This window comes from Natator depressus, chromosome 7, assembly GCF_965152275.1.
Source record: "Natator depressus isolate rNatDep1 chromosome 7, rNatDep2.hap1, whole genome shotgun sequence".
In the NCBI taxonomy this organism is placed as follows: domain Eukaryota; kingdom Metazoa; phylum Chordata; order Testudines; family Cheloniidae; genus Natator; species Natator depressus.
The window spans coordinates 3741087-3765579 of record NC_134240.1 but is presented as its reverse complement, the minus strand read 5'-3'; the positions used below and the strand labels follow the sequence as shown (position 1 = coordinate 3765579).

Genomic DNA, 24493 nt, shown 5'->3' with positions numbered 1-24493 from the left:
CTTTTTCTCATAGTTCATTTAGGGTATTGAATATTTTCCATGATGGATTTTTTGTTATACTAAACTATAAAGAAAGCCAATTACACAATGCAAACAAAACAGTACAATATAATACATGCAATACATCAGAACTTCTATATGTGAAATAATTGAGTATAGGATATACATCGATAATTCTATCAATGATTCAGAGAGGAATTACCTTTTAATATTTTAAAATTTATAGATTGAGGGATTATTGAATCTAACTACTACTAAAAATTGCACATTTTTCGAGATTATCTGTGACAAATGAGAATTTAAGTTAAGTAGATTATACTAAATACTTCCTCAAAAGCAGGAGTATTAGATTTTAGTCTTTTGAGTAAGGTATTACAGGTAGTTTAATAGTTGGAAGTATTTAGCTGTATATGCTTAAATGAAAACTGAATTCCTTTTTTTGGAGGCGGGGGTTGCATGTTAGAAGGAGAGTGAATCAGCACAAATTTAGCAAGACAACTAAAACGTTGTTTATCCTACAGAACAGCAAGGGGCAGATGTTGCCCTGAAGCTTATTAAATTCAATAGGTATTTTTTAGTGTTTAAAATACTTTATACTCTTATTTACAACTCTCCTTGGGATAATGAAATCTGTTTGGTTACCCTGTGTTGTGTTGTGAGCCTACCAATTGTGACATAGATAGCATCAAAAGGTATCATTCTTGCAACCAGTTTGGGAAAGAGTTGTCAGTGCTGTGTCATGATTGAGATGGTACTTCCATTCTGAACTTCTGTTTTCAGCTATATTTTGCTAAAAAGGAGTGATACTGAGAATTCCCACTTTTTGAGGCAAAGAAGCAAGACATGTAATGCAAGCGAAATATTTATCAGAGGTTGGAGAATAGTGGCTGCATGGCATGTTAAAATCCTCTCCTTTGTGCCTTCTTGCTTGGTGTGAAAGCTACTTTATGGCCAAGATTTTGGCCTTAGTGAATAGGGAACTTTCTGGGCAAGTGGTTTCAACCCTTGCAGAATCCATGTTTTACTTTAATAAAGAATTACAGAAAGGTAATAGAATCTTTTAGTCATAGAATCATAGAATATCAGGGTTGGAAGGGACCTCAGAAGGTCATCTAGTCCAACCCCCTGCTCCTTTATGTTTGCAAAGATAACACTTCAAATGTGAATTGAATGTTAACCTGTGTAGTGCTGTCCGCCTAGATATGTGGATAGCCTAGCACCTCTGCTGCTGCTGCTCTTAGGTTTGCATTGCAGCAGCAGAGTGGAAACTGTCCAGAACCTTGTCAGTTTAGCGGCTGCTGTTCACAACCTGATGGACAGCAGGTGAAGAATCAGCTCAGTCTCACTGCACTGCTGCTATTCAGAGCTATGAGCATGGCAAACAGACACTGAAATTATTCTTCAGAAGCAGAGGACCCAACCAGATGCATCTAGAGACTCATCACCGACACTCTGCCCAGGAAAGAGATAATATGAGGACTTTCCAGCAGCCAGCTGGGGTTTAGGGGTGGCCATGGGACTAAATAGTTTTCAGACCCTAACTAGCTGGAGGCTTCTGGGAAGCCTTCAAGCAAAGTCCAGGGACAGCACCCTTCCTTTTTCTAGCAATTGAGAGAAGGGTTAAGTTTCTCACCTGGTTACTGGCACAGACAGGTGAGTTTCCCCCTCCGCCCCCCTAAATTTTATATCTGGCTTTGGGTTGTAGGTCTGAAACTTCACTCTCTGTCTGAGGATATGAGTGAATGGGTGTGTGGAGGGGTGGATATTTGTGTGAGTGGGTAGGTGAGTAGATGGTTAATATCTGTGTGGGAGATGAAGGAAGGGGAGAGGTTAGATGAGACTAGAATATTGAGGTCGGTATGTTTGGGGAAGAGAAGTAGTAGAATAAGCAGGGAAGAAATGGTGGAAGATGCAAAGAACAGTAAAGAAAGAAAGAGAAGGGAAAGTAAGCAAAATGCTATCTGAAACTTTAAAATTAGAGTTTGATTTAAGGATATTTATTTTGTATATTTTGACACATGATTACAGTCTTGTATTTTAATGGTTATAAAGATTTAACATCTTGAATCTCTACCTACTGTCAAATAATAGTCTACCTCCCATAATTTCCCATGACTCTGAAAATTTCAGTTGATAAAAATAGAAAAAATGCTTAAAAGTAAACATTGATATCAACAATCAAAATTATAAAAAAAATAAAAATTGAATTCTGCTATGCCTAATTGTAGGGAATGAAAAAATAATTGGAATGAAACTATGAGAAAAGGCAGAATGAAAGCAAGAGACACAGCAAGTTACAGTTGCAGACATAAATAGGATGTTGATTGATAATGTCATGCTTAATGACAATACAGGGTAAACAGAACACAACTGCTGTTTCTTTAATATGCAGGTGATGTGGCAGCAAACACAGTTTTCAGCCTGTGGCAAGCTAGTAGGTTTTGGATAAAATTTTCTAGCCCTGATTATGGTAACTATCTAGGTAGGATGCTGTTAGAGATAGGTTTGGAAACATGGCTGCTCTAGAATGAAGAGCTGGTTACAGAGCCCTGTTCGGATTCTGTCTTAATTTTTCAAACAAATGAGATTAAAAGAAATCTTGTGAATATATTTCTCCATATAATGGTGTTGGTGTCAGTGTGGATGTGGGCTACCTATTGCATAAGTGCAGGAAACATGAGTTAAGACTATACCCATAAAACCTTTAATTTGCATGTCCAATATATTGTGCACAATATTCTTTTTCATCTGTGAACTGGACATTTGTGCTGAATTTACGTCCTTTCCCCCGCCCTCCTTTTGGCTTGTTTGGTTCTTTCGAGTACCTATCAAATGCTGTGTGATAAGCAATTGATGTTGAGGAGTATGAATTTGGTGTATGTGACAAGGAAGAGTCATGTAGCTTGATTTTTCCCCAGTGTCATTTACACAGAATTCACTCTTAAATGGATGAACAGGGCTCCTATTATTTACTACCAATACTACAGTTTAGTGAGTTTATACATCTCTCTTTGAACAATAAAATGATGGATTTCGACTCATACAATGAATCAGATTAAACTGGTTGTCACTTGCTTGATATAGAATCATAGAATATCAGGGTTGGAAGGGAGCTCAGGAGGTCATCTAGTCCAACCCCCTGCTCAAAGCAGGACCAATCCCCAATTTTTGCCCCAGATCCCTAAATGGCCCCCTCAAGGATTGAACTCACAACCCTGGGTTTAGCAGGCCAATGCTCAAACCACTGAGGATATGCTAAATTTTTCACTTAAAATGTATTTTCTGATTTGATAGAATTATGTACAAATGTATTTATTTCCATGTAGTCTACTCCTCTGTTGCCAGAAAAGGACTGCAGTAGCTCCACAGCTAGAATCCTTTTCTCATCTTTTACTGATACCAGAAATTCTAAGTTTCCACTCATCTCAGTGACAGAGTGCTGCCTCTTTAAGAGCAGACTTAGATCTCGCACATGTGTGTTCCAACTTCTGGCCCAGAATGGAGGGATTCTGGGAGTTACTGTTCCAAGAAGGTGCTATATTGGGGACTGTAAGATAGAAGCAATGCATGCCAGGTTTCAAAGTAACCTTTTCTCAGAATAGAGAGAGACCTGAATATAACAGCAGCTGCCAAAGGCCAAGAGGCTATTGTGGCCTAAGGGAGAACTAATGGGCTGGAGAGGTACCCGGAGGAAGGAGTGATGTTTGGTTTGGAAAGCCAGAGACCTGGAGGGAGCTGGAGGTGTTAATGGACTTTTTTAGTGAGGAGGTGCTACATTGGCAGTGGGATGCTAGCTGCTCTGAAGCTGAGGAAGGACCCTGAGAGAGGCAATGAAAGGAACATGGAAGGAGGCCTAGAGATAGGCTGCAGCAGGGCTCCAGGAAGAGCAAATTTCATTTATTTTGTGTGCTTCTTGGAATCCGTGGAACCAGATGGTGAGTCCCTGCACCCAGGAATGAAAGTTTATTATTGGAATTTATTTCCTCCTAGACTGGGGGTTGGTTTGGTGTGGTCAGAGGGCTAATCTTAACTGATATACCAGTAAGAAGAGGAGACCTGAGATGTGGTTACACTTACCATTGGCTATGTAGAACTTAATAGGTGAGGAGGAACCCTGAACTTCAACTGCTGAGTGGTAGCCAAACTAGGTCATTAAACACTTAAAAGGAAATTCCCTGTGTATTTCATGAACATATGCAATTTCATCAGTTTTAGAGTAGAGGAATGCTAATGGATGAAAATGTTACAGTAAGTATACACTTCAAGACAGTTGAATTTGATTTTGATAAGCAAAAGCAATTTTGTGCATGGATAAATAACTATTTTCATGATCAAATTTTAGAGCAGGGTACGGACCTTCTTCATATTAATGTCTACTGTTAGAGACTTAATTTAGATCTATCATGTAGCATCATAAAAGTCACAGTTGTCAACTTCTTGCCCCAAATTACTTGTATTATGAACAAATGCACACTAGTATTATTGTATGGGGTAGAAATGTACACTCAGTCATAACATAATGGAAACAAAGCCTCTGAGATTAACTGATGCAGTTGGAATAAAGTTGATTTTTTCAAGTAAATTTTATCAGCTCTGGTTCTGTATATTTTATAATACAATCAGGCTTCCTTATGTTTTTGTATATATTATAATAAATCAGACATGCTTATATTCCATTGTAATATAATAAAAAAATAACTGAGTAATGGGGAATTACTTCCATATGAAACAGTGAACTATAGAGGAATTATTTTGTTGTTATAAAAAAAAACAAATGAGTAATTCTAGGAATGAATTTGAATTTTGCGGCTTTATTTTTATCATGTTTCCTGTGAATTGTAGACCTGTGTAATAACTTTTATTGTTACCTGTGGGGATTTAAATGCATTTAATCCCCATCAGCCAAAATGAGAGTATTACTTCAAAAAGTAAAGAACAGATCCGATGATACAACACATTAAATTGTTCTGGGCATAAAGAACTTGAGGGAGGAGCATCTTCGCAAGCAGGCTGGCTAACCTAGTGAGGAGGGCTTTAAACTAGGTTCACCGGGGAAAGGAGACCAAAGCCCTAGGGTAAGTGGGGATGTGGGATACCGGGAGGAAGCATGAGCAGGAGAGCACGAGAGGGGAGGGCTCCTGCCTCAGACTGAGAAAGGGACGATCAGTGAGTTATCTCAAGTGCCTATACACAAATGCAAGAAGCCTGGGAAACAAGCAGGGAGAACTGGAAGTCCTGGCACAGTCAAGGAATTATGATGTGTTTGCAACAACAGAGACTTGGTGGGATAACTCACATGACTGGAGTACTGTCATGGATGGATATAAACAGTTCAGGAAGGACAGGCAGGGCAGAAAAGGTGGGGGAGTTGCAATGTAAGTAAGAGAGCAGTATGACTGCTCAGAGCTCCAGTATGAAACTGCAGAAAAACCTGAGAGTCTCTGGATTAAGTTTAGAAGTGTGAGCAACAAGGGTGATGTCGTGGTGGGAGTCTGCTGTAGACCAGACCAGGGGGATGAGGTGGACGAGGCTTTCTTCCAGCAACTAACGGAAGTTACTAGATTGCAGGCCCTGGTTCTCAGAGGAGACTTCAATCACCCGGATATCTGCTAGGAGAGCAATACAGCGGTGCACAGACAATCCAAGACGTTTTTGGAAAGTGTAGGGGACAATTTCCTGGTGCAAGTGCTGGAGGAACCAACTAGGGGCAGAGCTCTTCCTCGACCTGCTGCTCACAAACTGGGAAGAATTAGTAGGGGAAGCAAAAGTGGATGGGAACCAGGAAGGCAGTGACCATGAGATGGTCGAGTTCAGGATCCTGACACAAGGAAGAAAGGAGAGCAGCAGAATATGGACCCTGGACTTCAGAAAAGCAGACTTTGACTCCCTCAGGAAACTGATGGGCAGGATCCCCTGGGAGAATAACATGAGGGGAAAAGGAGTCCAGGAGAGCGGGCTGTATTTTAAAGTATCCTTAATGAGGTTACAGGAACAAACCATCCCGATGTGTAGAAAGAAGAGTAAATATGGCAGGCGACCAGCTTGTCTTAACAGTGAAATCCTTGCTGATCTTAAACATAAAAAAGAAGCTTACAAGAAGTGGAAGATTGGACAAATGACCAGGGAGGAGTATAAAAATATTGCTCAGGCACGCAGGAGTGAAATCAGGAAGGCCAAATCACACTTGGAGTTGCAGCTAGCAAGAGATGTTAAGAGTAACAAGGAGGGTTTCTTCAGGTTAGCAACAAGAAGAAAGTCAAGGGAAGTGTGGGCCCCTTACTGAATGAGGGAGGCAACCTAGTGACAGAGGATGTGGAAAAAGCTAAGGTGCTCAATGCTTTTTTTGCCTCTGTCTTCACGAACAAGGTCAGCTCCCAGACTACAGGACTGGGCAGCACAGCATGGGGAGGAGGTGACCAGCCCTCTGTGGAGAAAGAAGTGGTTTGGGACTATTTAGAAAAGCTGGACGAGCACAAGTCCATGGGGCCAGATGCGTTGCATCCGAGAGTGCTAAAGGAGTTGGCGCATGTGATTGCAGAGCCATTTGCAATTATCGTTGAAAACTCATGGCGATCGGGGGAGGTCCTGGACGACTGGAAAAAGGCTAATGTAGTGCCCATCTTTAAAAAAGGGAAGAAGGAGGATCCTGGGAACTACAGGCCAGTCAGCCTCACCTCAGTCCCTGGAAAAATCATGGAGCAGGTCCTCAAGGAATCAATTCTGAAGCACTTAGAGGAGAAGAAAGTGATCAGGAACAGTCAGCATGGATTCACCAAAGGCAAGTCATGCCTGATTAATCTAATTGCCTTCTATGATGAGATGACTGGCTCTGTGGATGAGGGGCAGGCAGTGGACGTGTTATTCCCTGACTTTAGCAAAGCTTTTGACACGGTCTCCCACAGTATTCTTGCCAGCAAGGTAAAGAATTATGGGCTGGATGAATGGACTATAAGGTGGATAGAAAGCTGGCTAAATTGTTGGGCTCAATGGGTAGTGATCAATGGCTCCATGTCTAGTTGGCAGTTGGTATCAAGTGGAGTGCCCCAAGGGTCGGTCCTGGGGTCGGTTTTGTTCAATATCTTCATTAATGATCTGGAGGATGGTGTGGATTGCACCCTCAGCAAGTTTGCAGATGACACTAAACTGGGAGGAGTGGTAGATATGCTGGAGGGTAGGGATAGGGTACAGAGGCACCTAGACAAATTAGAGGATTGGGCCAAAAGAAATCTGATGAGGTTCAACAAGGGCAAGTGCAGACTCCTGCACTTCGGATGGAAGAATCCCATGCACCGCTAAAGACTTGGGACCGAATGGCTAGGCAGCAGTTCTGCAGAAAAGGACTTTGGGGTTACAGTGGACGAGAAGCTGGATAGGAGTCAACAGTGTGCCCTTGTTGCCAAGAAGGCCAATGGCAATTTGGGCTGTATAAGTATGGGCATTGCGAGCAGATCGAGGGACGTGATCGTTCCCCTCTATTCGACTTTGGTGAGGCCTCATCTGGTGTCCAGTTTTGGGCCCCACACTACAAGAAGGATGTGGAAAAATTGGAAAGCGTCCAGCGGAGGGCAACAAAAATGATTAGGGGACTGGAACATGACTTATGAGGAGCGGCTGAGGGAACTGGGATTGTTTAATCTGCAGAAGAGAAGAATGAGGGGGGGATTTGATAGCTGCTTTCAACTACCTGAAAGGGGGTTCCAAAGAGGATGGATCTCAACTGTTCTCAGTGGTAGCAGATGACAGAACAAGGAGTAATGGTCTCAAGTTGCAGTGGGGGAGGTTCAGATTGGATATTAGGAAAAACTTTTTCACTAGGAGGGTGTTGAAGCACTGGAATGTGTTACCTAGGGAGGTGGTGGAATTTCCTTCCTTTGAGGTTTTTAAGGTCAGGCTTGACAATGCCCTGGCTGGGATGATTTAGTTGGGGACTGGTCCTGCTTTGAGCAGGGGGTTGGACTAGATGACTCCTGAGTTTCCTTCCAACCCTGATATTCTATGATATGATATCTGTGGTGGAAATCTACATTTTTTTTGACAGTCATCTGGAGATTCCTGCAAACCTTTAATGGTACCTTTGTGCTCACAGTGGATGCTTCTAATATTGTCACAATCGCAATAGTATCTAATGGTTTTTGGAGTGCCACTGAATCAAATTTCTGAAGTAGAAAGAATAGTTGACATTCTGTTTTAAAGTGACGTATGTTTGACCTAGTTCTACTATAGTAGTGTCATCACAGATATATCTCATTGCAGTAGGTTCTTGGATGATGACAAGCAGAACAAGTTGCTTTAGCTCACATTGCTCATCTGTCATATGGAACAGCTTGCAGATTCTTATTATGTGAATGAAATTGGGAAAGAGATTTTTTTCCTTCCTCGGCTATCAACATAAATGAACCCCCCCCCCCACTGTCAGTATTAGGGCTAATGCATCTCTAAAAGCTGATAGAAATTTCCCTTCCATTTCTAGGAAGTGTAATTCTCATCCACTAAACTCAAAGGTTAGTGAAAACATTGCAAGTGGTAGAGAAAAGCCCCTTGATTATACAAAAAGCTCATATGGAAAGAAGGGCTTTATCTTTACAGTAACTAAACTGACAGACGTACGATTAACTTTGTCTTTAGACAACTCAGGTTGATGTGTCTTACAGTCCAGGAGAGGCCAGGGATGCTGGCTTTTTATGTTCTTCATCGAGCGATGACCAAACTCTTAGCAGTTGGAACGAGTGAACTGTCTGAAGATTTAGAAATGTACTACTCAAATTGTACGGCATTGAATTCTCCACTCTTGGTCATGCCATCATTTATGCACAGGGCTCTTGAGAGTTCCATGAATAGAATGGCCTTGTGGGTTACCCTTATTTTATATCCTACTGGCTTGACTGCTTCTCTATCCATGACAATGATTCATTTCACTCTGATTTCTGACTCTTACATTGTGATTTTTTTTAGGCATACATTGTGTACAATTATTTTATTTAATGATTTTTTCCCCTTAAAAGTGAAAAAAATATGAATCAGTAGTCATTCAAGTCATGCCTTTAAAATCACTTAGTAGAATAAAATTCCCAAGTATTGTAACTGTCAGTTTGCTTTATCTAATTTATGAAATAGAGGCAAAGGAATCAGCAATAACACTCCATTCAGTGTCATTAGATTAGCCATTATAGAAACCACAGAAAGTATATAATCCTTTACTTTGTGTTCACTTGAATTTGGTTATTAAACTTTGATGGAACTTTCATTTAACCAAATGCTTTTGTTTACAACAATAAACTGGTTAACTCTTTACTTTTCTGAATTAAATGTGGCAGCTTCAGTAGATGCCTACCTGACTGGTCCTTATATGTGTATATACCCCGTTGACTTACTTTTTTTTCTAAAATTGTGGCAACCGCTTGTTCAAACAGCAAGTGTGGATTAGATTGTTGGATAGCTTTTTTTTGAAGTTCCTAAAGCAACTTTCTGCAAAAGCTCTTACTTTTCCATTTTAAATTTTAGGCTTCAAATTGTTAACACATACGTAACTTGTTAAAATATATTTTTGCAGCTCTCAACTGCAGAAATATCAGCAGTAAAAAAACATGAATAATTTAAATCTTTATTTGGAAAAAATGATTCTAGACTTTTCTTGTATAGTATCACTCTGGTGAGGTATAAAACTCAAATTAAGAGATTGTATTATATTGGAAATGAGTTACAGCTGTTATTATAGTGATATATATTTTTTGTATTGCAATAATATAGTCCCACAGAAGGCCCTGGTCCTGTTATTGCATATGTATATGCTTAGCTTTTAGCACAAATCTCTCTAATGACGTCACCAGAACTATTCAAGTGTTTGAGGTTAAGCACATGATAAAGTGTTTGCAGGATTTGGGCCTAAATTAATAGCAAAAATTCCATGGACTTTAAGAGGAGCAGATTTGTGCCCTTAAGATTTTTCTTGCAGCATTTCCTGTGTACATTGATATAAATAACCTATTTTTATTTGCATGATATTGTACTAGTTATACAAATACCTGAATAATATTTTATTAACTAAATTAATTTAAATCAGTTTAATACTTTTAGTTACAATACTGGGGTATAGTATAGAGTCATAGATATGTAGGACTGGAAGGGACCTTGGTAGGTCATTTAGTCAGGTCCTGTGCACTGATGCAGGACTAAGTATTATCTAGACCATCCCTGTTAGGTGTTTGTCCAACCTATTCTTAAAAACCTCCAGAGATTCCAGAACCTTCCTTTGTAATTTATTCCAGTGTTTTATCTACAGTTGAAAAGTTTTTCCTGATGTCTAGCCTAAATTTCCCTTGCTGCAATTAAGCCCATTATTTCTTGTCCTGTCTTCAGTGATTAAGGAGAAAAATGTATTACCCTCCTCTTTATAACAACCTGTTACATACTTAAAGATTGTTATCAGGTCTCACCTCAGTTGCCTCTTCTCCACTTAACAAACCCAGTTTTTCAATTCTTTCCTTATAGGTCATGTTTTCTAGACCTTTAATTATTTTTTGGCTCTCCTCTGGACTTTCTCCAGTTTGTCCTCATCTTTCCCAAAGTATGGTACCCAGAACTGGGCACAGTGCTCCAGTTGAGGCCTTATCAGTGCTGAGTAGAAATGAAGAATTACTTCTTGTCTCTTGCTTACAACACTCCTGCTAATACATCCCAGAATGATGTTCACTTTTTTTGCAACAGTGTTGCACTGTTGACTCATATTTAGTTTGTGATCCACTGTAACCGCCTATTTCCTTTCCCTAGTACTCTTTCCTAGGCAGTCATTTCCCATTTTGAATTTGTGCAATTGATTATTCCTTCCTAAGTTTAGTACTCTGCATTTGTCCTTATTGAATTTCATCTTGTTTACTTGAGGCTATTTCTCCAGTTTATCAAGATAATTTTGAATTCTAATCCTGTCCTCCAAAGCACTTGCAACCCATCCCAGCTTGGTGTTTTCTGCAGACTTTATAAGTGTACTCTCTGTCATTATCTAAATCATTTGTGAAGATATTAAATAGGACCAGACTAGGATAGTCCCTGAAGAATCCCACTCGATATGCTCTTTGAGCTCGATTGTGAAGCATTGATACCTACCCTCTGAGAATGCTTTTCCAACCAGTTGTCACCCACCTTATAGTAGATTTGTCTAGGCTATATTTCTTTAGTTTGTTTACGAACATATCAAAAGCCTTACTAAAGTCAAGATGTAACATCTACTACTTCCCCCCATCCATAAGTCTTGTTACTCTATCAAAGGAAGATACGAGGTTGGTTTGACATGCTTGTTCTTGACAATTCCGTGTTGACTGTTACATATCACCGCATTTTCTTCTAGGTGCTGTGACAAAGTTCCTCCTCTGCCTTGGTGGGTCCTGCACTTATTGGTGGATTTGCTCGCCTCAGAGATTCCCGGCAGCTCTCATTTTGCCCATTTTTGCTAGTGGCTCAAACCTGCCGTTTACTCAGCTAACCTCACCACTGGCCAGCATGGGGAAAAGGAAGGAGAACAATCCCCGCAGTCTCTGCTGATCCATCTAGTGGGTCGGGGGACAGGCCAGGTCAACTCCCCCTGTATCCAATAGGGAGTTGGGAAGATAGGGGGAACCTACTCCGGGTTCCAGTACAGGGCCCTGTGGATCACAGCTGTCTACTGTGTTTTGTGTAACACCTGTGTGACAGCTACAACTCCCTTGGCTACTTCCCCATGGCCTCCTCCCTACACCTTCTTTATCCTCACCACAGGACCATCCTCCTGATGCCAGATAGCGTTTGTACTCCTCAGTCCTCTCACTCTCAGCTCCTTGCGTGCCGCTCACTGACTGAAGTGAGGTCCTTTTGAAACCAGGTGCCCTGATTAGCCTGCCTGTCTTAATGAATTCTAGCAGCTTCTTAATTGGCTCCAGGTGTCCTAATTAACCTGTCTTGGTTTCAGCAAATTCCTGATTGTTCTGGAACCGCCCCCATTACCTTATGATGGGAAAGGGGACCTGCTTAATCTGGGGCTAATATATCTGCCTTTTATCACTCTCCTGTAGCCATCTGGCCTGACCCTGTCACAATGCTTACAAATTGATTTTTTGTTTATTAGTTCCATTATCTTTCTAGATACTGAAGTTATACTGACTGGTCTGTAATTCCCTGGGTTGTGTTTATTCCCGTTTTTATAGATAGACACTATATTTGCCCTTTTCCAGGCCTTGGGTATCTCTCCCGTCCTCCATGAGTTCTCAAAGATAATTGCTAATGGCTCAGAGATCTCTTCAGCCAGTTCCTTAAGTATTCTGGGATATATTAAATCAGCCCCTGCTGACTTGAAGATATTTAACTTGTCTAAGTAATTCTCAACTTGTTCTTTTCCTATTTTAGCCTTAAATCCTACTCCATTTATACTGATTGATACTAATGCATGGTGTTTGAATTATAGAAAGTTGCAAGCAATTGGCCTACTGTGGAATAGTAAATTTTTTGCTTTTGTAATGAGAGAATAACCTTCCTTGGTTGAACCATAGGACTGGAAGGGACCTCGAGAGATCATATACTCCAGTCTCCTGTACTCATGCTCGGACTAAGTATTATCTAGACCATTCCTGACAGGTATTTGTCTAACCTGCTCTTAAAAAACTCTAATGATGGAGAGTTCACAACCTCCCTAGGCAATTTATTGCAGTACTCAACCAACCTGACCATTAGGAAGTTTTTCCTAATGTCCAACCTAAACCTCCCTTGCTGGAATTTAAGCCCATTGCTTCTTGTCCCATCCTCAGCGGTTAAGAAGAACAATTCTTCTCCTTCTTCCTTGTAACATCCTTTTATGTACTTGAAAACTTTCATGTCCCCTCTCAGTCTTCTCTTTTCCACACTAAACAAACTCAGTTTCTTCAATCTTCCCTCACAGGTTATGTTTTCTAGACCTTTAATCACTTTTGTTACTCTTCTCTGGACTTTCCCCAATTTGTCCACGTCTTTCCTGAAATGTGGTGCCCAGAACTGGACACAATACTCCAGCTGAGCCCTAATCAGAGCAGAGTAGAGTGGAAGAATGACTTCTCCTGTCTTGCTTACAACATTCCTGCTAATACATCCCACAATGATGTTCATGTTTTTTTGCAACAGTGTTACTCTGTTGACTCATATTTAGCTTGTGGTCCACTATGACCCCCCAGATCCCTTTCCGCAGTACTCCTTCCTAGGCAGTCATTTCCCATTTTGTATGTGTGCAACTGATTGTTCCTTCCTAAATGGAGTACTTGTATTTGTCCTTTTTGAATTTCATCAGCATAGTTTGTTTGAAAATCAGCTGTGCATGTGCAGTAGCTACTTGACATAATGTTTTGTAAATACACAGAAATTAATTTACGTCTAGTATAATGAACTTTTTGCAGATACATTTTTAAAGGGACAGTGCCATCCTTAAAGAAATTGCAGTTCTGTCTGCAAATGTTTACCTACTAGTGTAAAAACAAATAACTGTTAAGATTACTGTAACTGAAAGATTACAGAAAACGTTTTCAGTTTTACTTAGTATATTTGACAGCATTCTTTGTATTGTTAGTTGGAATTAAAAACATGAAACTGAAATTGCAAATCACAAAATTTGGCAGTGGAACTCAGAGGCAGATATAATTGTTGAAACTACTTTCAACCTGTTTTAAAATATAAAATTGTGTAGATTGCAAGTTGACTGTTCCTTTCAAAAGCATCATTTTGGATTTTAGTCCAAAATTGACCTAGTTGCACAGCAATCTCATCTATCTTATCTTGCTTTCTTTAATTCAGTGATGTTTATTTTTGAAGTAAATACTTGATCCATCTGAAACACCCGGAATACAAAAAGGCAGTGTAGATTACTATCAGATTAAGAATAACTAATTTGTCGAGCTAGGTCAGTTTTGGAATTGAAAAGGCAGAGTTCCAAAATGTCCTCTGTAATGTGCATGATGTTTTCATAATCATTAGAAGAGTATGTCTGTATGAAGTAAATGACTTGTATGGAAAATACTAGCCCAATTGCAGAGGCAGTTGTGATATTACCCAGGGTACAATCTGGACTGTTGAAAAGCTGTGTCCCCTCAATTCTCCTGTTCCCTCAGCCTCTCCTTGTAAATCATGTGCCCCAATATGCCGTTAGCCTTCTTGGCAACAAGGGCACACTGTTGACTCATATCCAGCTTCTTGTCCACTGTAATCCCCAGGTTCTTAGCTGCAGAACTGCCGCTTAGCCAGTTGGTCCCCAGCCTGTAGCAGTGCATGGGATTCTTCTGTCCTAAGTGCAGGACTCAGTACTTGTCCTTGTTGAACCTCATCAGATTTCTTTTATCCCAATCCTCCAATTTATATAGGTCACGCTGGACCCTATCCCTACCCTCCAGCATATCTACCTTTCCTCCCAGCTTAGTGTCATCTGCAAACTTGCTGAGGGTGCAGTCCATCCCATCATCCTGATTATTAGATGGACGACCCTTCTTTCTTTTGCCCTGACTCAGCTCCCCATACAAGATCTGTTCTGGGAGACGGTGGTCTTCCATTCTTTTGACGTGCCAGGTCCATCTAAGTTGTGCTCTCAATACATTTCCTCAATGCTGGTTGTGTTTGCTCTCTCAAGGACCTTAATATTGGTCACTCTGTCCTGCCAGCAAATTGTCATTATTGAGCATAGGGAACGCATATGAAATTGCTCATGCTGTTTAATGTGATGTTTATAAAGAGTCTCAGATTCTTACAGGAGAGATGTTAGAACCACTACACTGTAGATCTTCAATTTGGTGGAGAGATGGATGTTGTGTTGGTTAAGAACTTTTGTTCGAAGTCGGCCAAGGGCCTGGCTGGCTTTACTAATTCTGAAGGAGAGTTCCTTATTAGGAGAACCGTCACTTGAGATGGTACTGCCCAAATACTTGAACTGATCCACATTTTTCAACTGTGTATCTTGGATGAAGATGACTGGCACTGGAGCATTGGAATGAGGTGCTGGTTGGAACAAGACTTCTGTCTTCCCGAGACTGATGGTGAGGCCAAAGAGCTGGGGTGCTTCAGAAAATCTATCAATGATCACCTGAAGATCGTCTTATCTATGAGCCATCAAGGTGCAGTCACCTGCAAAAATTGCCCTGATGAGAAGCCTCTCCAGTATGTTGGTCTTAGCTTGAGTCTTCGAAGATCAAAGAGGGAGCCATTGAGTCGGTAGCAGATGTATATCCCCTGATTCAAGTCCCTTGTTGCATGGCTGAGAACACAAGCAAAGAACAAGTTGAACAGTACTGGAGCAAGTACTCAGCCTTGCTTCACTCTATTCGAGATTTCAAATGTATCGGAAATGTCACCACTGGCGAGTACTTGCACTATCATGTAGTCATGGACCAGACGGATGATTTGTATGAACCTTCTTGGGCAGCCCACTTAATGTAGAATAGCCCATAGACCCTCTCTGTTGACCGTACCAAAAGCTTTGGTCAAATTGATGAAAACTGCATACAGGTCCATGTTCTGCTCTAAACATTTTTCTTGGACCTGCCTTACAACAAAGATCATGTCCATAGTGCTACGACCTGGTCTGAAACCACACTGCGCTTCTGGCAGATTCTCCTCAGATAAGTTTGCAATGAGTCTGTTCAGTAGAATGCAAGCTCGTATTTTGCCTGCTGTATAGAGCAATGCCTCTAGTTTCTGCAGTCAGGTTTGCTGCCTTTGTTTTGAACAAAAATAAGTGATACAATAATGACATCTTTGAAGTCTTGTGGCATTTCTTCTTCCTGCCAAATGCTACTCAGGATGTCATGAAACACCTTGATAGCCTTTGGGTCTGCTCCTTTATACAATTCTGCTGGGATACTATCCTTTCCAGATGCTTTTTCCAGAGTTGAGTTGTTTGATGGCTTTTATAACTTCCACAACTGATGGAGGGAGATCGAGATCCTCTGATGGGTTTCTCAGGTAAATGGTCAAGGACATGCTGATTGACTGAGGATGGTCTATTGAGTAGACTACTGAAGTGTTCAACCCCTCTCTGTGTGATTCCCTTCTTATCCTTGATGAGGGTTGTGCCAGATTTAGATGATCCGTAGGCTGCTTTGAGAGAGTCAAAGAACATCTTTGCGTTGTTTGTATCTGCATAATGTTGGACTTCTTCAACTTTCCTCTCCCACCACTCATCCTGCATTCTCCTTAGTTCAGACTGCTCTGTAAGTACTTAAACCTATCTTTCTTTGTTGGAAGTAAGTTCATTCTGCCATTCAACAGATGCTTTCTGCTTGTCCCTTAGGAGTTTGGAGATGTCCTCATTGTTCTCATCAAACCAATCCTGGTCTACCCTTTTCTTTGGCCCGAGCACTGATTTAGCTGTGTCAGTAATCACATGCTTAAACTGGTTCCATTTTTCTGAAGGGTTGCCAGTGATTGACGGGCATGAAAAAAACGTATCAAATAATTGCTGAAACTGCACCTGATAGCAAAGCTCAAGAACGCCAACTATGTTGAAGGCTGTTCTATTAAGTTTGGAATGCTGTGGAATGGATCACATGCAGGTTCAGCGCTACTTTTATCAATCTGTGGTCTGTCCAGCATTCTGCATCATGCATAGCTCTGGTCATTCTGACATCACAGATGTCTCGTTGGCGAGTGATAGCATAGTCAAACAAGTGCCATTGTTTGGACCGTGGGTGGATCCATGTCGTTTTTTATTTATCAGTTTGCCTAAAGATGGTATTAGTGATGAGCAGACTGTGTTCTGCACATTTACCCAAGAGGACATTGCTGTTCATCTTTCCCACTCCATGTTGTCCTGACACACCTCTCCATTCACTGCTGTCTCTACCAACTCTAGCATTAAAGTCTTCCAGCAGGATGAGTTGTCATATGCAGATGTTTATCTGATGATGGAGTCCAAGTCAGAGTAGAACTGCTCCTTGCTTTCCTCTGTGCTGGTCAGTGTAGATGCATAGGCACTGATGAGAGTGACATGCCAGAGAGGATTCAGGGGAAATAAAAGTTTCATGAGCTGTTCATTCAGGCCAGCAGGGAGGTCAGGAATTTGTTTCAGGAGTGGCATTCTTATGGAAAATCCAACTCCCTGGATCCTGTCTTCATTCTCTGCTTTTTCTTTCCGAAAGAAAGTGTAATTGCCTCCTACTTCACTGATGGAACCTTCTCCAGCCAATCTGCTCTCTCTCAGTGCTGCAATATCAATATTATAGTGGGCAAGTTCTCTCGGGACAAGAGCTGTTCTTCTCTCAGGCCTTTGTGCATCGCCTCCATCCATAAGGCTGCGTACAGTCCACGCTTCTAGGGTGAGTCTTTTCTTCTTTATTGTTTTTCGACTGCTGTAGGATGATCTGTCAACCGCAGTAGTCTGGCCAGATATTATGGGGCAGGCAATGTTTAGGGCACATTTTCTAGCCTCTTCCTTTAAAAAGGATGAGCAGTGCTATCTTAAAAAGGGCTGCTCAGTTTCCTAGGATGCTGCTGAACTTCTCCACTGACCTGGGGACGGAGCTGAACGGCCATAGTCCCAAGGCTGCCTACATGAAGGATTGTGGCTATGACTGCCAGTGATCATCTCCACCTGTTGCTTCGCCATGCCCCCATCACAGCAGGAATACACTATAAGAGCAGGGGATGAATTTATTCAACATATTTGTGCTTGTAGTTCAACAAACATTTTTTATCTTATTGCTTATTAAAATCAGTAGCAAAATCCCCTTTAACATAGTAGTCAAACTGTGGTGCAAAGACGCATGCAAAGTACTACACTTAAGAAGGAAAAATCAAATGCACAACTACAAAATGGGGAATAACTGGTTAGGCAGTAGTATTGCATAACAGGAACCCCCATAACAGGGGTTAAAGTGGATCACAAATTGAATATGAGCCAACCATGTGATGCAGTTGCAAAAAAGGTTAATATCATTCTGGGGTGACAGGAGAGTCATATGTAAGATAAGAGGTAATTATCCTATTCTACTCAGCACTGGTGCGGCCTCAGCTGGAGTATTATGTCTAGTTCTGGGTGCCACACTTTAGGAAAAATGTGGACTAATTGGAGAGAGTCCAGAGAAAAGTAACAAAAGTGACAAAAGGTTTAGAAAACCTGACCCATGAGGAAAGGTTTAAAAAATATCGGCATGTTTCTTGAGAAAACAAGACTGAGGAAGGGCCTGATAGCAATCTTTAAATATGTTAAGGGTTGTTATAAAAAGGACAGTGAGCAATTGTTCTCCATGTCCATTGAAGATAGGACAAGAAGTTATCAGCTTACTCTGCAGCAAGGGAGATTTAGGTTAAATATTAGGAAAAACTTTCTAAGTATTAGGGTAGTTAAGTAGTGGAGTAGGGTTCCAAAGGAGGTTGTGAAACCCCTGTCACTGGAGGATTTTAGGAATAGGTTAGACAAACACATGTCAGGGATGGTCTAGGTTAGAGGTGGGCAAACTATGGTCCGCAGGCCACATCTGTCCCACGGGACGGTCCTGCCCGGCCCTTGAGCTCCTGGCCGGGGAGGCTAGTCCATGGCTCCTCCCATGCTGTCCCCCCTGCTCTGTAGTTATGCCGCCATGCAGGCAGCACAGCTGGCTCCGGCCGGGCGGTGGGGCTGCGAGCTCCTGCTGCTCTGAGCTGCATGGTAAGGGGGCAACGGGAGTGGGTAGGTGGGTTGGGTAAGGGGGCAACGGGGTTCCGGGGGGCGGTCAGGGGACGGGGAACAGGGGGAGTTGGATAGGCATGGGAGTCCTGGGGGGCCTGTCAGGGGGTGGGGGTGTGGATAGGGGTCAGGGCAGTCAGGGGATAGGGAGAAGGGGGGGGTTGGACAGGGGGTGGCGTCCTGGGGGGGCAGTTTGGGGCATGGGGTCCCTGGAGGTGTCGGTCAGGGGACAAGGAGCGGGGGGGTTGGATGGGTTGGAGGTTCTGAGGGGGGCAGTCAGGGGCGGGAAGTGGGAGGGGGTGGATAGGCGGTGGGGGCCAGGCTGTTTGGGGAGGCACAGCCTTCCCTACCCAGCCATCCATACAGTTTCACACCTCGATGTGGCCCTCAGGCCAAAAAGTTTGCTCATCCCTGGTCTAGGTACATGGTCCTGCCTCAGCATGGGATCGAGGACTAGATGAACTCTCAAGGACCCTTACAGGCCTTCATTTCTATGATTCTATATCTGTGGGTTGTGGTTTTCCAGTGACATAACCCACATTATATTCACTGGAGAAATTGGAATCTATATACCCAGGATTACTGTATTTTTCTTCTGCATGGTTTTCATAGGCATGTGATGAGAGCATTTAAGAATCTCTCCTTCGATGGAAATTTGCTATTATTTGAGAGAATGTTCCAATAATTTGCCTGTGGCAAAAGCTCACTGAATGCACTATAAGAGCAGGGGATGAATTTATTCAACATATTTGTGCTTGTAGATCAATGAACATTTTTTATCTTATTGCTTACTAAAATCAGTAGCAAAATCCCCTTTAACATAGCAGTCAAACTCTGGTGCATTACAGTAGCAAACAGTACAGAAAATCTCTCTTCCACAGTTAAAAAGTTCTGTTCCTTATTGTATTGATACACAGTGTAAATTGCACACAAATATTTGTCATTGGTGAGCATTCATAGAATTTAAGGCCAGAAGGCATTAGATCATCTAGGCTGACCGTCTGTGTATCACAGGCCATTAAATTTCATTCAGTTACCAGTATATTAAGCCTAACAACTTGCCTTTGGCTAATACACATCTGCCAGAGAGGCATCCAGTCTTGATGCATCCGATGAAGTGAGCGGTAGCTCACGAAAGCTTATGCTCAAATAAATTGATTAGTCGCTAAGGTGCCACAAGTACTCCTTTTCTTTTTGCAAATACAGACTAACACGGGTGTTACTCTGAAACCTAAATACTTATGTCTGATTTTTTCTTCTGGATGCAGGATAGTCTTTTTTGTCTATATAAGCAAGTAGGATGGGGGGTATTAGGTAAATGCAGGTGTGACTTTAAACACCACCCTGCTGCTCAAACCTCAGATTTCATGACCCCAAGTGGGTTTTCCCCTGCGGTATCTGGAAGGACCTAAACCTGAGTAGGGATATCAGGTAGCATCTTTGTGCAGATCCCTTTTGAAGACTCTCCAGCCCTAAGGGATCCTTCCTTCTAGTTGAGGAGATTATCCATGGCTTCCTTGTTAGTCAAAAGATGTCATTAGACATATTGAGGGAGTATTGAGTAATAAAAGTTAGGGCATTGCAGCTTTTGGAAACATTTCTAAATCCTAAAAGGGATATGGGAGTCGAATAGGAAGGTAATACATGGAATAAAATTAACAAATTATTTAAAATTCAGTTTTAATCTTTTCAGTTTTACCTGATGCAACTGTCATCAAAAAGCTGAAAGAACTGTATATTAAATTTCCCATGACCACTTACATTACAATGGTGGAGGTTTATTCACTTCTAATTCTTATATTTATGGTGTTCTTGCAAAATAGGTTGCAAGAGAACCACATGCCAGTGCTTCAAAAGCAGCGTATCAGCTGGTGATGTTCCCCTTTCCCCATGCAAGGTGAGTGGTTCTTATTGTCAGAGCAGGCATTGTACTTCCACTTTTGTGCATCACATGTGGATCATACCAGCTGATCTTTAGCCTAGGCTCAGTAGTGCCCCTCCAGCAGGCGCGTGGAGCAACGTCTCTGTGGATTTTGGAGGAAGCCAAAATTGGACAGAACACTTTTGCTCTGGGGTTCCCCTCTCTCTGCAAGCTTTCCACTATATACCTATGTGCCTACTGACAGCCAGAATTTGGCCCATGAAATAGTAGTGAGAACTTCTTATCAGAGGTTTTTCTAGCGATTCTTGCTGTGATATAAGTAAAACATGGTTACTAATGTATACACCAAACATTCTTTCTTCACTGGCAGGCAGGTCAATGCTTTATTTTTTATCCCTTTGTAGCTTTGAAGTACAGCAAAGAAGTGAAATCCATTGAGAATAGTCTGTAAAGGTAAGTGTATTTATTACATGGCATTGACAAACATTGCCTTACAACGTTGATTTTTCTTTTATTCAGGGATTTAAGCATTTAAAGATATAGCTGACAGGACAACTTCTTTAACCACTTAGTTGTCCCATCACACAAAAAATGCTGAGCAATTGTTAGAGGGGAAGTGTAAGGAAACAACTTGATGTGCTGAGGATGGCCATATCTTAGAGCATGATTGCTGACTTATGCTTTGTTCACAGTGGTTAAGATATTCCAGTGTAGCTCTGTTCACTATGATTAATGGTAGGTGTGATTTAAAAAAACAACAACAACACTGGTATTGCTTCTGGTCAATAGCTGAATAAAGCCAGCTGGCAAAATAAAACATTTAAAACAGAATGCAGAGTGGCATTTTAATCTGGTTGTATTACATTTATTGTGATAGTTGTGCAATAGTATGCACAACTTTGACTGCTACAAAGTTCTTCTGACTTTGTCATTGGGCTTTAAATGGACAAAAAGCTGAATATGAAGTAATAGAGAACAATAGTTAGCCTTGTTTGCAGTTTTTCAATAGCTTTAGTCTTTTCTTTGAAGAAAATGTTACTCCCATTGGTAGGCGTATTTATAAATGTGCAACTTAATTGCTCTTATTCATACTTAAACTGGAAATAGTTCATGCAGAAGAGAAATTGGACGATAAATTGTGGGCTGTGACAGGGATCGCTTTCATCAAGTGGCTTCACTGGACAGGTTAAAATAGCCTATAAACTTGTATTTGGTTTCAACAAGTTATTTTTTAATTTTGAGATTTTCTGATATCAGTCTTATAAGAGCTAATGTTAAGAACTGTGATAATAAATATTCCTGGGGGAATTCTGCGCCACTGTACACGTGCAGAATTTATGTCCCCTGCAGATTTCTTTGCTTCCCCGCAGAAAAAAATGACTTTCTGACAGGGAAGCCTCAAGAGCGGTCATGCGTCCCTCCCCAGCAATGTGTTTTGGGTGCCTGGGGCAGACATCAGAGAGGTAAATCACTGTGGGGCAGAGGGCGGGACTGGGGAAAACCCGGTTGATTGATCCTACCCTGTGCTGGGCTCAGCTGCTCATCCTGGCTGAGCTGGGGAGGACAGGACTTCCTCTTCCCCTGCCTGGCATCCGGGGCTGAGTCAGACCCACCCCCAGATTTCTCCCCCAGCTGCAGGAAGCTCTGCAAACTCCCCTCCCCCCTGCTTCCTGCACCCATTGCTCCTCAGCTGCAGGGGGAGGGATCCCTGTTCAGGCAGATGCTTTCCCATCCACCCAACCACCATGCATCCAGACCCCCTCATACCCAGCCCCTCATGCAAAGCCTCACTCCCCCCATGAGCCCCACTCCCCCTGCCCCAGGACCACCCTGATGAGCCGCCCTCACTCAGCCACCCCACTGAGTCCCAACCAGCTGCACTTGGATCCCCATCCCACTGAGTCCCACTCCCCCAGCATCTTGATCCCTCAATTAACCCCCCCACACCCAGGCCCCCTGTAAACTCTCTTCCCCCCCGTGACCCTCCTGCTGAGCCCCAACCACCTTCCTCTGGGCTCCCCTGCACAGTCCAATTACCATTGCACCTAACCCCCGCTCCCATAAGCCCTTGTGCATCCAGATCCCCTCCCTCCCGCACCTGGATCCTCCACTGAGCCGTTCACACCCAGATTGCCCCACACAGAACCCTCTCAACCCACCCCTGGATCCCCCCACACTAAACCCCTCCACACTTGGATCCAGCCTTGCTGAGCCTGCCTGCTCACACCTGGTGCACGTGGCACGTTTCAGGTGCACGCCCGATCCTTTCCCTATGTCAGGGTTAGATTCAGCCTCACCGCTGAGTCCGTGTTCTGGGGTGGGGAGCTGCACAATGATCTCTCACCTCTGTGCAGCCAGTGGCCTGTGCTCCCCAATGCCATGCTGGAGCCTCCGTATTTGTTTGAGAAATAAAATTTGGAGAATTTCAAAATATTGGGTACAGAATTTTTAATTTTTTGGTGCAGAATGCCCTCAGGAGTAAATACAGCATCATGCAACATAAAAGGCAGATTTAGAAATTCAAAACGGTCACATTATGCAGTGAGATTTAAATTATTATTGTCTTGCAGTGTCGTCAATTGTAAACCACTGTGATCAACTGTTAAAGCATTTGTGAAATAACAGAGTTGTATAATATCGAAGAAATGTATGTTATGGTATAGTATGTGAGTGAAATTTAATTTTTTTCTGAGCACATTTACATTTTATGACACGGTAAATTGATTTTTAATGTTTATATGCGTAGTTCAGCTGTTTATAGGTAGAATAAAGCCAAAAAAATTTGAACAAATATTTGTGGTGGATAAAAGTGTTTTTAAAAGGAAAACTTTTTAGGGGAGAAAAAAAATCTGTTCTTATTTATATATGTCAGCTACAATTTATGGGCTTATAGCTGCTTGCACCTGCTTAATCTTCTATTTGTTAAGCAAATGCTGTATATAGTTACCTTGGCGGCAGCTGCTGTATCACAAGTGATAAGTGATCTATGAACCAAACAGCTGTGCTTTAACCCTTCGTATACTTGTCTTTAGGGTTGTAAGATGAGGACTCGAGATAAGTTAACTTGGCTTCCATCTCTCTTCCTTTCCTTCTCAGTTGCTTCTATGCCTCTAGATCTTCCCTGTATCCTGCTCCACAGCTGACTCTTCGCCACAGAGCTGGTGTGATCTATGTGCCAGGCAGACCATGCCTTCAGTTACTACTATATTCCTGAGCTTCTGAGGTTTTTCTGCTTCTTGGAGGATGAGCTGGTAGGAAGAAAGGTTTTTGGTAGGAGAAAGAAAGTGCTGGTTGAGCCCAAGCGTGAGCCACCAAGCCTTTCCTCGTGCCCCCTTAGAGCCCTTCCTCCTAACAAAGCATCCCCTGGTGACTTCTGCCATAACCGAGGAAACTATCTATTGTGGCAGAGCTCCAACCATGTCCCCGTGGGTCCCGCGCTTCCAGGCGGTTTATGCTAGCCTCAGAGGCTCACTGCGACCCTCAACGTAGCCCTTCTCTCCCTAGGGCCAGGGTTACAGTCTACTGAGCCCTTTTCATCATAAGCCAGCAAGGAGGTTGGTGAGAGATCTCCCACAGTCTCTGTTGTCCCTACGGGCTTGTTCCAGAACAGTTTAGCTTCCTGTCCTGAGAGGGGCCTGTCTTCCCCTCCCAGGAGGTGTTTCTGTAGTGGTGGTCTGGGGGGAGCCCTGGCCTGCCCTCTATGCCGGGTTCCAGCCCAGGGATCCTAATAGCAGCAGCTGTTGGCAGCCGACCTTTCACTGCCAGAGTTGCTACATTTCCCTGGGCCACTTCCCCACGGTTTCCCGCTTCTCTCTCTTAACGCCTTCTTCACCCTTACCTGAGGGCTCCCTTTCCAGTGGCTTGAGGGTCTCTTCACTACCCAGCCCTTCAGCTGCACTTCCTCTCCTTTGGTTCCTTGGCAGTCCTTGGCCTTGCTGGAGTGAGTCCTTTTATAGTATTGGAGGGGTCTTAAT

At 42.4% G+C, this 24493-nt stretch overlaps 1 protein-coding gene across 4 annotated transcripts in view; it reads left to right on the top strand.

Annotated features, from left to right (window-relative positions):
• FHIT (fragile histidine triad diadenosine triphosphatase) overlaps window positions 1-24493 on the top strand; it is a 1060586-nt gene that overhangs the window by 29907 nt on the left and 1006186 nt on the right. For 2 of the 4 annotated variants that reach the window (XM_074957364.1, XM_074957360.1), the window contains exon 2: window positions 20924-20972. The exons of 1 other annotated variant lie outside the window; for it this stretch is intronic. The gene's annotated coding sequence lies outside the window, so the exon portion shown is untranslated. Of the gene's footprint in view, window positions 1-20460; window positions 20535-20923; window positions 20973-24493 lie in introns of all 4 variants that reach the window. One more of the 4 variants, XM_074957359.1, reaches the window with a different exon arrangement.